This window comes from Schistocerca gregaria, chromosome 4 (assembly GCF_023897955.1).
Source record: "Schistocerca gregaria isolate iqSchGreg1 chromosome 4, iqSchGreg1.2, whole genome shotgun sequence".
In the NCBI taxonomy this organism is placed as follows: Eukaryota; Metazoa; Arthropoda; class Insecta; order Orthoptera; family Acrididae; genus Schistocerca; species Schistocerca gregaria.
The window spans coordinates 561,491,230-561,506,524 of record NC_064923.1 but is presented as its reverse complement, the minus strand read 5'-3'; the positions used below and the strand labels follow the sequence as shown (position 1 = coordinate 561,506,524).

General features: G+C 40.2%; 1 long non-coding RNA gene across 3 annotated transcripts; it reads left to right on the top strand.

Annotated features, from left to right (window-relative positions):
* Positions 1–1,431: 1,431 nt before the first annotated feature.
* Positions 1,432–12,473, top strand: LOC126267957 (uncharacterized). Of its 3 annotated transcripts, none has more exons than XR_007549055.1 (3): positions 1,478–1,647; positions 1,774–1,883; positions 11,481–11,918. It is a non-coding gene; the product is annotated as an uncharacterized LOC126267957 (long non-coding RNA). The 3 variants fall into 3 exon arrangements; XR_007549056.1 differs by lacking the exon at positions 1,774–1,883 and adding an exon at positions 12,459–12,473 and having other exon boundaries at positions 1,480–1,647; positions 11,481–12,181; XR_007549054.1 differs by lacking the exon at positions 1,774–1,883 and having other exon boundaries at positions 1,432–1,647.
* Positions 12,474–15,295: the final 2,822 nt, after the last annotated feature.

The following is a 15,295-nucleotide window of genomic DNA, read 5'->3' as shown; positions in this document are numbered from 1 at the left end:
CATGATTAAATTTCTTCTAATCAAGTCAAAAGTTTCATTTATTGGTACATTTATTAGTATCATCAAGGAAATAAATCTGGGTCCGTCAGGAATGTTAGCATCTTTTAGCGTTTGTTTTCTTTATGGTACACTCATAGAATGTTCTTTGTTAATAGTAACCACACAGTGACAACATTAAAATTAGTCTTTTTACATATTTTCCTTTTTAACTTCATTAACCATTGTTTTAAAGATTTTGTTATGTTTTTACTCTGAGATATTAAACTCTTTGGTCGTCTGAGGTTACATTGGACTGAAATGGCAGTCACTTGTTAACTGTGAAGAGTGCATATTCAAGTTATCGAAATTTTCAAGATATTGTCAAAATGTGATTATGTTGCATTCCACATTTTGTCATTGTCACATGTGGTAGAAGAAAGGATCTTTTATGAGAAATATGCAACAGATCTTATAATTTTGTAGTTACTGTATGTGATGTTGAGGATCAGAGAAACAACTCTTATGTTTCGATATTTCGGTCTTTGTATATTAAATAGGGTTTTCTTCAGTTTCTTCAGTCTTCCAGCTGATGATAAGGATGAATTAACTGAAACAAGTCAAGAATAAATATTATATATATACAGCAGATGACAAGTAAAAATTCATTGCTACAAATATCTCATAGCTGTGACTAGCTACCAATGTAAATTTATTAATAGTTCACATACCATATTTATACTAGAGTCAGATTTTGAAACCACATAAATGTAGACCACTGATGCTTGCAAAATTGTTTCACACATAATCCAGAATGTTACAAAATAATGAATAAACCTGCCACAAGCACATATTTAAGGCGGGGTGGGACGTCAAACAGGCTGACTTGGAGCAGGAGACCAACCACAGCACATTTTAAGTTCAACTGTCTATACTTTTACAAATAAATTCATAAAACTTTGTCAGCATGACGAAGAGGGATTCAGGATTCACAATCATAGCAGTGGAAGTTCGAAAACATAATAAAATTATTTTTTTTTTTGCCTGTGAAATTCCATCATTTTTTTCACTTTTTGTTGGGAGCATTTGTTGCTATAGGTACACTTTTCATCATAAGTAGGAGAAATTCTTCGATTAGTTTTGTAAAGCATACAAACCACACCTACAGTTTTATGAAACTGTAGAATATGTTTAAGTTATGGAAAAAGGAATGAGCTGTTACATTTTAAAATTCGTGTTCAGAAAAAACACAAATTTTATAGTTAATTAACTTAATTTTTACCACAGTGTTTAATAGATTTGGAGAATTCTAGAGTTTCATACACGAGTAAGTATGGTTGTTAAAGTGAGTAACTTACATAACTGTACGCGGTAATATTGTATAAGGTACCCGCCGTTTTCATTGTTCCACCTTTCAAGTTTCAAGCTTCAGTTAATTTTATATAACTAATTTTGTGTGTTTTCTTTTCTGGTTTTAGCGACTCTGATGCCGACATTAATATAATAATATCTTTGGCAAAGCGATCAAATTTCAGATGGTGGTTGTACCATAAGGTGGTGCTATTCTATTGTGGGTGGGTGTTAATAGTTTGTATTGCTGTATTAAGCCGTGACATCCATTTTAAAGTTTGGGATTAAGACTTTTTTTTGGAAACATACTATTTGTGTGATGTGAGTAATGTTTTTTAGTATCTCTGTACCTTTCCAGTACACTTTGTAGGTTGGCTTCTGAAATGTTAAATACCACTGGAAAATTTTTGAGAAGATACGGTGTTGTGATTTTTTTTCCTGCGGTAGTTACTACTGCGATTGTTGCGGATTTGTACCATACTCGTCAGTGGAAAAGGCTTAAGGCAGAAAAGCTACGGCAACAGGAACTTTTAACTAATTGAAGTTTGATACGAAAGGTGAGGTACAAATGTTAACACCGTTGTTGGTTGTATGTACTAAACAGTTATAGGAGTAATTATTGTGCACTGTGAATAGCTTGTGAATGCAGGAACTGCTGTATTCAACAGGGAAGTGACTCGAAGCACACGAATTTTCGTACTTAACTAAAGCAATTCTTTGATGAGCTGATAGTTAGAGGGAGGAAGGATAGATACGGGGAGGGAGGTGACTGGCACATGGTTTGTCTATCAGGTGGTCAGTAGGTTTTCAATGTTTTCTGCCTACGTTTTATATCGGTTTTGTATACCGAGACCCCAAGTGATCCGTCATTATTTTTTGTATAAGGAGAAATTATTACGATGAAGATTTCACTGTACCTCCCATGTTGATTACCATCATACACAAATTTCTGGTCTTCAGTACCTCATGATTTTGATTTCAATATGAAAACCAGTTGGAGACAAATTGGAAAGCATTCTTACAGCATTTGTCATTTTAATATATTTATAGGTGACGCTCATCGTAAACTAAGTAACAGCTAGTTAGGTGCAAGAGGGTCTGCAAGAGCAGGCATAAATGGCTTCACTCACAGAATTAAATAATGGGCTTAAGTTTCCACAAGAGTTACGCCTGCATGCCTTCCAGAAATCGTGGTTGTAGTGACAGACCTATCTGCCAAATACCAAAGGGCTAAGTTCACACTGAGGCTGCTGTTCACAATTACGACAAAGCTGCCTTCAGTATGTGTATTCCATAGCGGTCTACAACACTCTCGTTACATACGTGGTGCATTGATAGAGTATAAAATTTATTTTACTGTTTGTAGGTTTTATTGTTTTATTTATTATTTTATGTTTTTAGAAAACTTACACACAAAAAAGGTGGTTGTAACTAAAACCAGTGACTAAAGTTATACATGGTGGTAACTGTGTGAACCAGCAGTCACTACTATTACACATTTTATAATAGAGCATAATTTAAAAAAATGTCTTGTTCAAATTCATTAGTTAGTAAAATTGTGCTACATACTAAGAACAATTAAAGAAATTGGAATTGTGGTGCTGTAAGTCGTACCATCAGCAGTGTCTCGAAAGGTCAGGAATCTTTCTGCTTTAAAATGCCCTCGCTTGTGAGTTCCTTATACAAATCCATTATAATTTTGTTTGATGTTAAAAGTAATAAAATGTCAACTATGTCATGTAATAATATGAGAGATGCATTACATTTTTCTCCAGAAACTTCATACTCGTGTATGGTCTAGGAAGAGTGTAATCATAACTAGCTCATTATTGTCAAATCAGTTGGATTTGTGCATAGTAGCCAAACCTTGATGATGATTTTCGAAGTTCTCAAAACTTGAAGTAACTCAGCCACCTGTTCATTAAGAAGAGTCACCCGAGATGAAGTCTAATGCCAGATGTCAGACTCCTTTGATAGGTCCCCAAGTCTTCCCTTCTTGCATGGATGGGGCATCCTCATATGTGAGGACAGAGCTGTGCACTGACCCCACTTTCAAGAAGGTGCCCACTAAAGTTAGATTTTTGTACTACATTTTTACAATCTAATGAGATATGTTTGCTGAACCTGACTTCCAGCTGTCTACCAATTTGCCCCTCATAGCAAGCATGGAAGTTGGAACATTCAGTTCCGTAGGTACCTATGGGGGAAAAGATTTTTTCAATGTTGTTTTTTAAAATTCTAGACAAGTTATGTGTTTGAAAATGCCACGTTTGCTTTTTGTCCTCTAAAAACTGGGGCCAGCCTGTCCATATTTTGCCATATTATGATAAACAAATGTAATTGTTGTTGCAATGTTTCTTTCTGCGTTTGTTCACTATGTTATGGATATCACTGATGTAATTATGCGGTTCGTTATTGACCTTAAAGATATATTGTACTTTATTCAGCACAGCTTCATGCCCTGTACTTGAAAGTGGAATGTTTAACAACCGATTGATGGTGGAGTTAAGATAAGCTTTCTTGTGCTGACTAGGGTGTTTGGAGTTGTAAATGATAATGTTGGTACAGATGCTTTTTCCATAAATCCCAAAAGCATGCTTCTTGTTTATAATACACACCTCAACAAAAGTTTGTAATGTTATAAGGGTTACTACAATTACTTATTATAGTATACCCATTGAAGTTGCCACGTTAACCTTTTAACAAAAGAAACATAATTCCTTCTGAACAAGAATGATTTTGGTTAGTTACACAAAATCATTCCAAAACAAAGCAGGCAGTCTCCTTAGTGTATGTCTTGAAAACGAAAGCAATGAAAATCCTATTATTACTGTGATTATTATGTCTTTAGTAGTGAGTATATCCTTCCCGCACATGGATAAGTTCTTATACTCTGTGTGGCATGCTGTGGATAAGACCATCACGTTTATCTTGGGGTATGGTGTCCCAGTTCTCAATTGCAGTTGGTGAGGTCCTGGAGATCGTTAGGTGGATTCGTAGGCTATGCAGTGGCTATCTTGAATAGGTTCCAAGCGTGCACAATTGCATTCATGTCTGGGGACTGTGCTGCACTCAATCGATGTTGCATTTTTGAAGAAACTGACACGCTGCTAGCGTAAAGCGCAGTCTTGCATTGTCATTGCCTAGGACAAAATTATCACAGATTTCGCATCTGTAGTACCTTACAATCTTTTGTAGGACTTCTTGGATGTACTGGGGACCAGTCAAATTGCTGTAGATGGGAATTAGAGCAGCCTGCCCGTCATTATTGCCTCCCAGAACATTAACTTCCTCTTGCAAAGGAATTGACTTCCTGACTGTATTGGCATTCCTCCCAGCAAGCCCCTAAAGAGAAGCGAGAGGGCAAGCAAACAAAGAAGTCTGCTAAGAAAAAGAACCCTCCGGTGGCCCCAACAGGACCACTCCCTACTTGTTCTGCACCTGTAGATGAGGCGGAGATCTCAGCATCCCGAGGACGTGGATCTCACTGATGCCTCAGGATACAAATAACTCAATTGGTGGCAGCAGGTGACCATGAGGTGTAACCTGCCTCCTTGCATGTTTCATGCCTTCCCAGCCTCATGATATCATCCTCCAGTGGAATTGCAGTGGTTTTTCAACCAACTGGCTGAACTACGGCAACTTTTAAGCTTTTCCTGTATTTCCCTCAGGAAACTTGGTTTCTGGCAATATGGACCTCTGCCACTCGCGGCTATGGGGGACATTACAAGAACTGTAGTGACTTTAATAGTGTCAGGTGGAGTTTGTCTATTTCCTGAACTCAGTATGCAATGAACTGGTTACACTTCAAACCCCTTTTGAAGCTGAAGCTGTCAGGATAACGACAACACAGGAAATAACTGTCTGCAGTGTATATCTTCCTCCAGATGGTGCAGTACCCCTGAATGCATTGGCTGCACTGATTTACCTCCCTAAACCTTTCCTACTCTGGGATATTTTAACACCCATAACCACTTGTGGGGTGGCACTGTTCTTACTGGCCGAAGTAGAGGTGGCGAAACTTTGTCTCACCTGGACATCTGCTTCTTAATTACTGCTCCGCCCCCACCACCACACATTTCAGTGTGGCTCATGGCACTTACTCAGCCATTGATTTATCCCTCTGCAGCCCAGGACTTCTCCCATCTGTCCACTGGAGAGCGCACGATGACTTCTGTGGCAGTGACTGCTTTCCCATCTTCCTGTCACTCCCCAAGTGCCATTCCCTTGGACGTCTAACAAGGTGGGCTTTAAACAAGGCAGCCTGGGAAGCTTTCACCTCTGCTGTCACAGTTGAATCTCCCCCACGTGGTACCATCAATGTGGTAGTTGAGCAGGTCACTAGATCAATCATTTCTGCAGTGGAAAACACAATCTCTTGTTTTTAGGGTGCTCTAGAGAAAGTCAGTGCATTAGTTGTCGCTGGAAGTCGTCGGCGAGCTCTACTGCAACATAAGTGGCACCCTTCCCTAGAGCGTCTAATAACTTTTAAACGGCTCTGTGCTCGCATTTGCCAGGTTATAAAAAGATGGAAACAAGTGTGTTGGAAGAGGTACGCCTCAACCATTGGGTGCCATAAGTCACCTTCCCAAGTCTGGATGAAGATCGGACATGTTTGTGGGTACCAGACCCTGACAGGTGTTACTGGCATGAACATCAATGGTGTGTTATCTACTGACGCAAACACAATTGCCGAGCACCTTGTTGAACACTATGTTCTATCCTCCACATCAGAGAATTCGCTCCCAGCATTTCGCACCCTCAAAAGGCAGATGGAAAGGAAAGCATTCTCGTTCACTGAATGTCACAGTGAACTCTGTAATGCTCTATTTACAGAGTGGGAGCTCCTTAGCGTCCTTGCACATTGCCCCGACACAGCTCCTGGGCCAGATCAGATTCACTGTCAGATGATCAAACATCTCTCCTCCGACTACAAGTGACATCTCCTAGTCATCTTCAACCGGTTCTGGTGCGATGACACCTTTTCAGCACAGTGGCGAGAGAGCACCATCATTTCAGTGTTCAAACCCAGTAAAAACCCGTTTGATGTAGATAGCTACCAGCCCATAATTCGCAGTTTCCACCAGGGTTGCTCTACCATTGATAATATAGTTGCCCTAGAGTCTGTCATCAGAACAGCCGTTTCCATACGCCAACATCCTGTTGCCGTCTTTTTTTGTTTTACGAAAAGCTTATTGACTTGACCTGGTGACTTCATATCTTTGCCACATTATATGAATGGGTTCTCTGGGGGCCCGCTCCCGATTTTTATCCAAAGTTTCCTATTGCTCCATACTTCCCATGTCCAAGTTGGTGCCTCCCATAGCCCCCCCCCCCCCCCCCCATATCCAGAAGAATGAGGTCCCACAGGGCTCTGTATTGAGTGCATCTCTATTTTTAGTGGCCACTAAAAGCAGCTGTAGGGCCATCTGTCTCACCTTCTCTGTATGCAGACGACTTCTGCATTTCATACTGCTCCTCCCGTATCGGTGTTGCCGAGCAGTGCCTACAGGGAACCATCCCATAAGGCTCAGTCACAGGCTCTAGCCCATGGCTTCCAATTTTCAGCCGTGAAGTTGTGTGTCATGCACTTCTGTTGGCATCATACCGTTCATCCAGAACCGGAACTTTACCTTAATGACAATCCACTCACTGTAGTGGAGAAATATTGATTCTTAGGACTGATTGACGTGGTTTCCTCATCTTAGTCAGCTGAAGCGGCAGTGCTGGCAGCACCTCAATGCCCTGTACTGCCCTGAGCAACACCAACTGGGGTGCAGATTGCTCTACGCTGCAGCAGCTCTACAGAGCCCTTATTCAATCCCGCCTTGACGATGAGAGTCGGCTTTGTCATTTCGCGGCGCTTTTACTCGACGCAGTACACCACTTTGGCGTTCGACTGGCAACAGGAGCTTTTAGGACGAGTCCGGTGACCAGTGTCTTGGTGGAGGCCGGAGTCCCTTCAGTGAAGGTTAGGCATGCACAACTGCTCACGAGTTACATTGCACACATGTATAGTTCTCCTGAGCATCCAAATTACCATCTCCTTTTCCCATCCAAGGCAATTCATCTCCCACATTGGAGGCCCAGGTCAGGGTTTAATATTGTGGTTTGCGTCAGATTTCTTCTGTCTGAAGTGGAGTCCTTGCCTTTACCACCTATACTCGAGGCCTGTTCACGTTCACCTCCATGGTGTACACCTAGACCGAAGCTTCACCTGGCCCTACACATTTTTCTATGGACTCAGTTAACCCCTCAGCTCTCTGCTGTCACTTTCTGTCGATCCTTGACATGTACTGGGACCCTGAAGTGGTTTACACTGTGAGCTCAATGACTGATGGTCATGTTGGCTTCGTATATGTTCATGGAGGGCATATTGAACAGAACTCCTTGCCAGATCGCTGCAGTGTTTGCACTGCACAGCTGGCGCCATTTCTCGTGCTCTTGAGAGCATCCACTCATGCCCTGGCGAGTTGTTTCTCCTCTGTACTGACTCCTTGAGCAGCCTACAAGCTGTCGACCAGTGCTACCCCTGCCATCCTCTGGTATCGACCATCCAGCAGTCCATCTCTGCCTCGGAACGGTCTAGTCGTTCTGTGGTGTTTATGTGGACCCCAGGCCACATCGGAATCCCAGCAAATGAACTTGCTGACAGGCTTGCCAAACAGGCTACATGGAAACCACTTCTGGAGATCGGCATCCCTGTAACTGACCTGCAATCATTATTATCCCGCAAGGTTTTTCAGCGTTGGGAGATGGAATGGCATGATCTCATTATGCACAACAAACTGTGTGCCCTTAGGGAGACTGCGAATGTGTGGAAGACCTTCATGCAGGCCTCTTGCAGGGACTCTGTGGTCCTCTGCCGGCTCCGCATTGGCCATACATGGCTGACACATATCTACCTCCTCCGTCACGGGGACCCACCTCAGTATCACTGTGGCTCACATATGACTGTCATCTACATCTTGCTGAACTGCCCACTTTTAGCCACTCTGCGTCAGACTTTTAACCTTCCCGGCACACTACCTTTGGTGTTGTGCGACAATGCCTCAACTTTAGTTTTGTTTTATTCGTGAGGTGGGTTTTTATCGTACCATCTAAGGCTGAGCATTTAGCCTTCTCTCTGACGTCGCCACACTCCCTCCGTTTTAACTCTGTTGCACTTTCTTTGCATTTGTTTGTATTGGTGGTCATCTTTTCCTTACATGTGTTCATCTCACCTTGTCTGTTTGGGGTGGACATTTTAATGTGTTGCAGAGTGGCTGGCTTATCCTCTTTTTATTATTGTGATCAGCCAGCCCAGACCATCTGCTCTTCCTGGTGGTGTATGTTTTCCCCATTTTTTGTTCGTTCCATTTTTTTACTTTTTAGGTGTGGTGTTGTGTGTTTTTGTACCTTGAGCCTTGCTTGTGTCAGGAAAGAGGGACTGACGACCCTGTAGTTTGGTCCCTTTATACCCCAAACCAACAAGAGTTCTTGGTAGTGTTTGATCTTGACAACTGAGGATTGGTGCCCATGCTCCTTTCCACATTTTTGAGTGTCTCACGTGTTGTATGTCATCAAACTCAGAAACTGTTAAACATTACTGATCTACATGCTCTTTTGTGAAGCCCTCTCCCAGCATCAAATCGTGATACACGCATTATTATATTATATGAGTGACGGAAATGGAGGAGGGTCATATAAGATATAAGTAAGATGTGGCGATGGCTGTAAAGCTGAAAGCCCTTTCTTCACTTCATGTATTATATAAATTGCTTGTTATAATACACTGTATCTTTTATTGCATAATTATAGAAACTTTCAATGACTTATTTGCCACTGCAGATTTTTAAATTCTTAAATAGATAGTTACCAACCCCACTGAAAAGATGCCAGTGTACTTCAGATTTACAGTGTGGCTAAGACTACTAGTAACTGGTTGACAACTGACTGTGGCATTGTTCACCATGCCTATTTAGACTGGCATTGGATTTTTTTTTCTACAGATTATGTGCAGAATGATAATACAGATCGGTTATATTTTCAATATAAAAATGCAGTAAATGAAGCAGGCAAAAAGGAATACAAACGTCTCAAAAATGAGATCGACAGGAAGTGCAAAATGGCTAAGCAGGCATGGCTAGAGGACAAATGTAAGGATGTAGGGGCTTATCTCACTAGGGGTAAGATAGATTTGCCTACAGGAAAATTAAAGAGACCTTTGGAAAAAGATAGTCACTTTTATGAATATCAAGAGCTCAGATGGAAACCCAGTTCTAAGCAAAGAGGGGAAAGCAGAAAGATGGAAGGAGTATATAGAGGGTCTATACAAGGGCGAAGTATTTGAGGACAATATTATGGAAATGGAAGAGGATGTAGATGAAGATAAAATGGGAGATATGATACTGCATTTCCATTAGAACTACTGACAGCCTTGGGAGAGCCAGTCCTGACAAAACTCTACCATCTGGTGAGCAAGATGTACGAGACAGGCGCAATACTCTGACTTCAAGAAGGATGTAATAATTCCAATCCCAAAGAAAGCAGGTGTTGACAGATGTGAAAATTACCGAACTATCAGTTTAATAAGTCACGCCTGCAAAATACTAACCCGAATTATTAACAGACAAATGGATAAACTGGTAGAAGCTGACCTCGGGGAAGATCAGTTTGGATTCCGTAGAAATGTTGGAACATGTGAGGCAATACTGACCTTACGACGTATCTTAGAAGAAAGATTAAGGAAAGGCAAACCTTCATTTTTAGCATTTGTAGACTTGGAGAAAGCTTTTGACAATGTTGACTGGAATACTCTCTTTCAAATTCTAAAGGTGGCAGGGGTAAAATACAGGGAGCGAAAGGCTATTTATAATTTGTACAGAAAGCAGATGCCAGTTATGAGTCGAGGGGCTTGAAAGGGAAGCAGTGGTTGGGAAGGGAGTGAGACAGGGTTGTAGCCTCTCCCCAATGTTATTCAATCTGTATATTGAGCAAGCAGTAAAGGAAAGAAAAGAAAAATTTGGAGTAGGTATTAAAATCCAGGGAGAAGAAATAAAAACTTTGAGGTTCGCTGATGACACTGTAATTCTGTCAGAGACAGCAAATGACTTGGAAGAGCAGTTGAACGGAATGGACAGTGTCTTCAAAGGAGGGTATAAGATGAACATCAATAAAAGCAAAACGAGCATAATGGAATGTAGTCGAATTAAGTCGGGTGATGCTGAGACAATTAGATTAGGAAATGAGACATGTAAAGTAGTAAAGGAGTTTTGCTATTTGGGCAGCAAAATAACTGATGATGGTCGAAGTAGGGAGGATATAAAATGTAGACTGGCAATGGCAAGGAAAGTGTTTCTGAAGAAGAGAAATTTGTTAACATCGAACATTGAGTACAGATTTAAATGTCAGGAAGTCATTCCTGAAAGTATTTGTATGGAGTGTAGCCATGTATGGAAGTGAAACATGGACAATAAATAGTTTGGACAAGAAGAGAATAGAAGCTTTCGAAATGTGGTGCTACAGAAGAATGTTGAAGATTAGATGGCCAACTTGACTAGAGGAAGGGATCAGTTGGTAGGACATGTCCTGAGGCATCAGGGGATCACAAATTTAGCATTGGAGGGCAGCATGGAAGGTAAAAATCGTAGAGGAAGACCAAGAGATGAATACACTAAGCAGATTCAGAAGGATGTAGGTTGCAGTGTGTACTGGGAGATGAAGGAGCTTGCACAGGATAGATTTACGTGGAGATCTGCATCAAACCAGTCTCAGGACTGAAGACCACAACAACAACTACAACAACATATTTTCAATAATATAAAAAAACAGGAAATATGGATTGATAAACATTCAAAAATAAATTATTATGTTTGATTGTTGCCTCAGTATTATTAACTAAGCTGTTTTTTATAAGGTTCTACCTTTACATGTGGATTTGTAGGTGCACAGATGTTTCCTGTTTTTTCTGTTGAAGCCAATCAAAATTATTATAGAAATAAAAATTTATACTATGTATGTTACAAAAATAAGGTACTCCAATACTGCTATTGATATTGCTGTTGCATAACTTGGGCAGAAGGAGCGAACTTTGTGTGTATTCTGTGTTTGATGATGAACATTTGGTGTGTGTTGTAACTGGTCTTGTATGAGGCTTCTTTGTTGGCCCACAGATTCAACGAGAAGGAATGGCAATATTTGGCATAACTAAGCAGTATGTCTGGGCTGGCGTACCACTGACGGGGTTTCTCATTGGCTGGTACCTCGACCGGAAAGAGACAGAGAGGCTAACGATGTTCAGAGATAAAAGTGCTCTTTATGGCCGAGAACTGAAACCTGGAGAAAAGCCATCGTGGCCATAATTAGTATGTACTGTGTAGTTGTTAGCAAATATATACAGTGTATTGAATTGTTGTTTTTGTTGAAATGAAGTGAAATAATTATTGGTTGTCCTGCAGGGAGAGTGTAAGTTAAAACATTTAAAGTCCTTCATTTTTACTTCTTGGTTGAAATTACGTATTCTTTTATTCTTGTATATGAAGTAACTTTTGTACATAAACAACAAAAATAACTTGCTTTTGCCTTGTAATAAAGCTTCTTATGAAAAACAAGTAACATGTTTATTCTTAAACCGAATCAACAATTTTAGTTTGTTGGAAAAAAAAAACAGATTTTTCTATGATTAGAGTGGGTACTACTTTTAACTCACATCCACATTGGACATGGCATGCTGGTGAGGTGCAGTATGTTCATAGATGTAAAACATGGCTGCAGTGTGTGACTTGCAGGACATACTGAATGGAATGAACCCTAACAGTACACAGGACGTAAGATTCATAGCAAACTAAAGTAAGTAATATGTAGCAGAAATGAGGTTAGTGAAAAACTTACCATCAAAATAGGGTACCACGAAGTAGACGAAGCAAATGATTTCTGCTGCTGTATCATGGATGTAAAATGACAGGCATAAAAAGTAGAATAACACAAGCAAGAAAGGTGCTATTTGTCAAAAGAAGCCTACTACTATCAAACACTGGTCTTAATTTGTGGAAGAAATTTCTGAGGATGTACATTTGGAGCACAGCATTTTATGAAAGTGAACTATGAGAAACTCAGAAAAGAAAGCATTTGAGATGTGGTGCTGTAGAAAGATATTCCAAATTAGGTGGCCACACTATAAATGACATTCTCTGCAGAATTGACAAGAAGAGTGAACAGGGTCCTAAGACATTTAACATAAGGGAATAAAGTCATGGTACTAGAGGGGGCTGTAGAGGATAAAAATGTGGGGAAAGACAAGTTGGAATGTATCCAGCAAGTAGAGGCAGACAGGGTGAAAGTGCTAATCTGAGACAACGTGGTTGGTACAGGAGAGGAACTTTGGGTGGACAGTACCAAACCAATCAAGAGGTGACCCTCCCAAGAAAACAGTGATGTGAATTTTGAACATTTTTTGCATCAGTATGCTCTAAAAAGGAATTAGCAATAACATTGTTTTCTTTGGATCTGTTTAAAAGTTTAATGTATGTCTTCAAAGTATCGAAGCAGAGCACCTCAGTGATTGTTCGTGAAGTGTAGTGTGTGTGTGTGTGTGTGTGTGTGTGTGTGTGTGTGTGTGTGTGTGTGTGTGTGTGTGTGTGTGTGTGTGTGTGTGCACGCACAAAACATAAAAGTTTTGTGACGTTTCACGTGAAACTTATTTTTGAGGTAGAACGTAAATTCACACAGTCCTACCTGTACACTGCCATCTCATTCTGACGCTGTAACAAGACACTCCACCCAAATAGCACATTGAACTTGTTTGTTGTTCCTCAACAGCGTGCAGGACAGGGTTTGTTGTTCACATTGAATTCATTGTGGTGAGTCTCTTTTCTCGAACCATTGTGGACATGGCTTAGATGGGACTTAGAAAATTACTAAGCAAAATTTAAGATGTGGACACAAAAAGTATACAAATTCGAAAGGCAGGAAAGGTGGACCTGAGTGATCATTAAGATGCATGATTATATACTGCTGTACATACCTTTTCTGATAAGACTTCATCATCTTGACTTTTAGGTCAGTGTAGGCATCAGGAAAAGTTAGTTATTGAATAATGTAAAGTATATTTTCACAGATGATGTACCAAAACATTACTGGGAGTTGTGATTTGAATATCAAGAATGCATTTATGTGGGAGGAGGGCACAATATTTTTTTTAAATGCAAGTAATTGGGTGAATTTGACATGTCATTCTCTCAGAACCAAATATTTCGGGAAACGCACAACTTATTATACCCCAAAGGATTGGTAGTTACACAATCTATATTTTATTTATACACCCAGTATTTCACCTAAAAGATGCTCATTATTAATTGTGCAGTAATGATGTCAATATAATGCATGAGAGTACGAGGCAAAGATCAGCACAATATTTATGCCTGGTGTATGTCAGTTACTCCCTTAATAGTGAACATCTCGGATTCAATGTAGAGCTCACATGTATTGAGAATGCAAAGGTGGATTTTGGTGCAAAAATCAGTAAAGTCTATAAAAGGGCACTTTGAGAAAGTGCAAAGACAAAGTTTTAGATGTATCATGTGTGAATATCAACTTTGATACACTAGAAAAACTGGCAGTGCTTTGTAGTTGCTAAATAATGGGTTGAATCAGATCTAAATGAGGTTTTTGGTACTTAGCATCAGCAGTTGGTAGATCTTAACCTTTGCTTCTCGTGTTGTTGGGTAGAGCTGTTAAGAGTGGGGAGAAATGGCTGTTACATACTTTCAACAGCGTCATCAATAATGCTCACAATATTGGAGCAACATGTGCACTCCTCCACTGCATAATGCTTAATTACTAAATTTCTTGCTGAAATTTTTCAGAGATTGACTGCACAGATCAGTGATCAAACATTCTGAAGGACACGGGTGTTAGCCTGGATTAGAGTTCTAGGAAGTATGAGAACCTGTGGAAATCGGTAACACAATCGCCATCCTTGAACCAGCAATACAGATAAATATATTTGTGAAGTTGAAGACATTTCTGAAGCAAGGATATCAGAAATTGCTGAATAGTTCAGAATAAGTAATGGGAGCTATCAAGCAATGATCACAAATTGCCTACTGATCCGTAAAGTGTGTTCCAGATGGCGCCCTCACCTTTTGACTGAAAATCAGAAGTTCAGATGTATGGAGGTCTGTCGGAGGTTTACAGAAAGGTTTATGAAAGAAGGTGATGCATTTTTAAGTAGGGTCATTAGCTGCGACGAAACATGGATCCATTGCTACTCCCAAATCCAAACAAGCCAATAAGAAGTGGCAGAAGAAAGGGGAAGGAGCTCCGCTGAAAGCTAAGTCTCCACTATGCTGTCAAGCTTCTCTCAACAGGTTTTTAATTGGCAAGGCAATTTGCTCATTGTGCATTGCTCAGGTGAAAAATCAATGAAGGCTGCATGCCACTGTTAGCTATTGAAGGTGAGGGATGCATATCACTACAAAAGAAGAGACCAACCAATTAAGACAGGTCATCCTCATCCATGAAAAGCCAAGCTCTGTACTGCAGCTGTAACAGTCTCCAAACTACAGGAAATGTACTGGAATCAACTTGATGCTTCTTCTTATAGCTCGGAGCTATCGTCCTGTGGATTTCATTTGTTTGAGCTGCTTAAAGAAGCTTTTAGAGGGCACTGATTTGTAGGTGATGAAGGCATGGAGGAATTCATGCGCAGTTAGCTCCTGATGCAAACACCTTCATTCTGTAATGCTGCAATAAAAAAAATCTTCCTTCTCACTGCAAAATATGTATTTCTAAGGCAGGAAACTATGTAGAAAAATAAATTGTAACTACCTTTTGTTTTTCAATAAATTATTTTAATTACACACACACACACACACACACACACACACACACACACACACACACACACACACCTCTCTACTGACTTGGAGCCTTCTTTATGGATGTTAAAAGTGAAACCTTAATTGGAAACTGAAGTTGCTTAAGATGA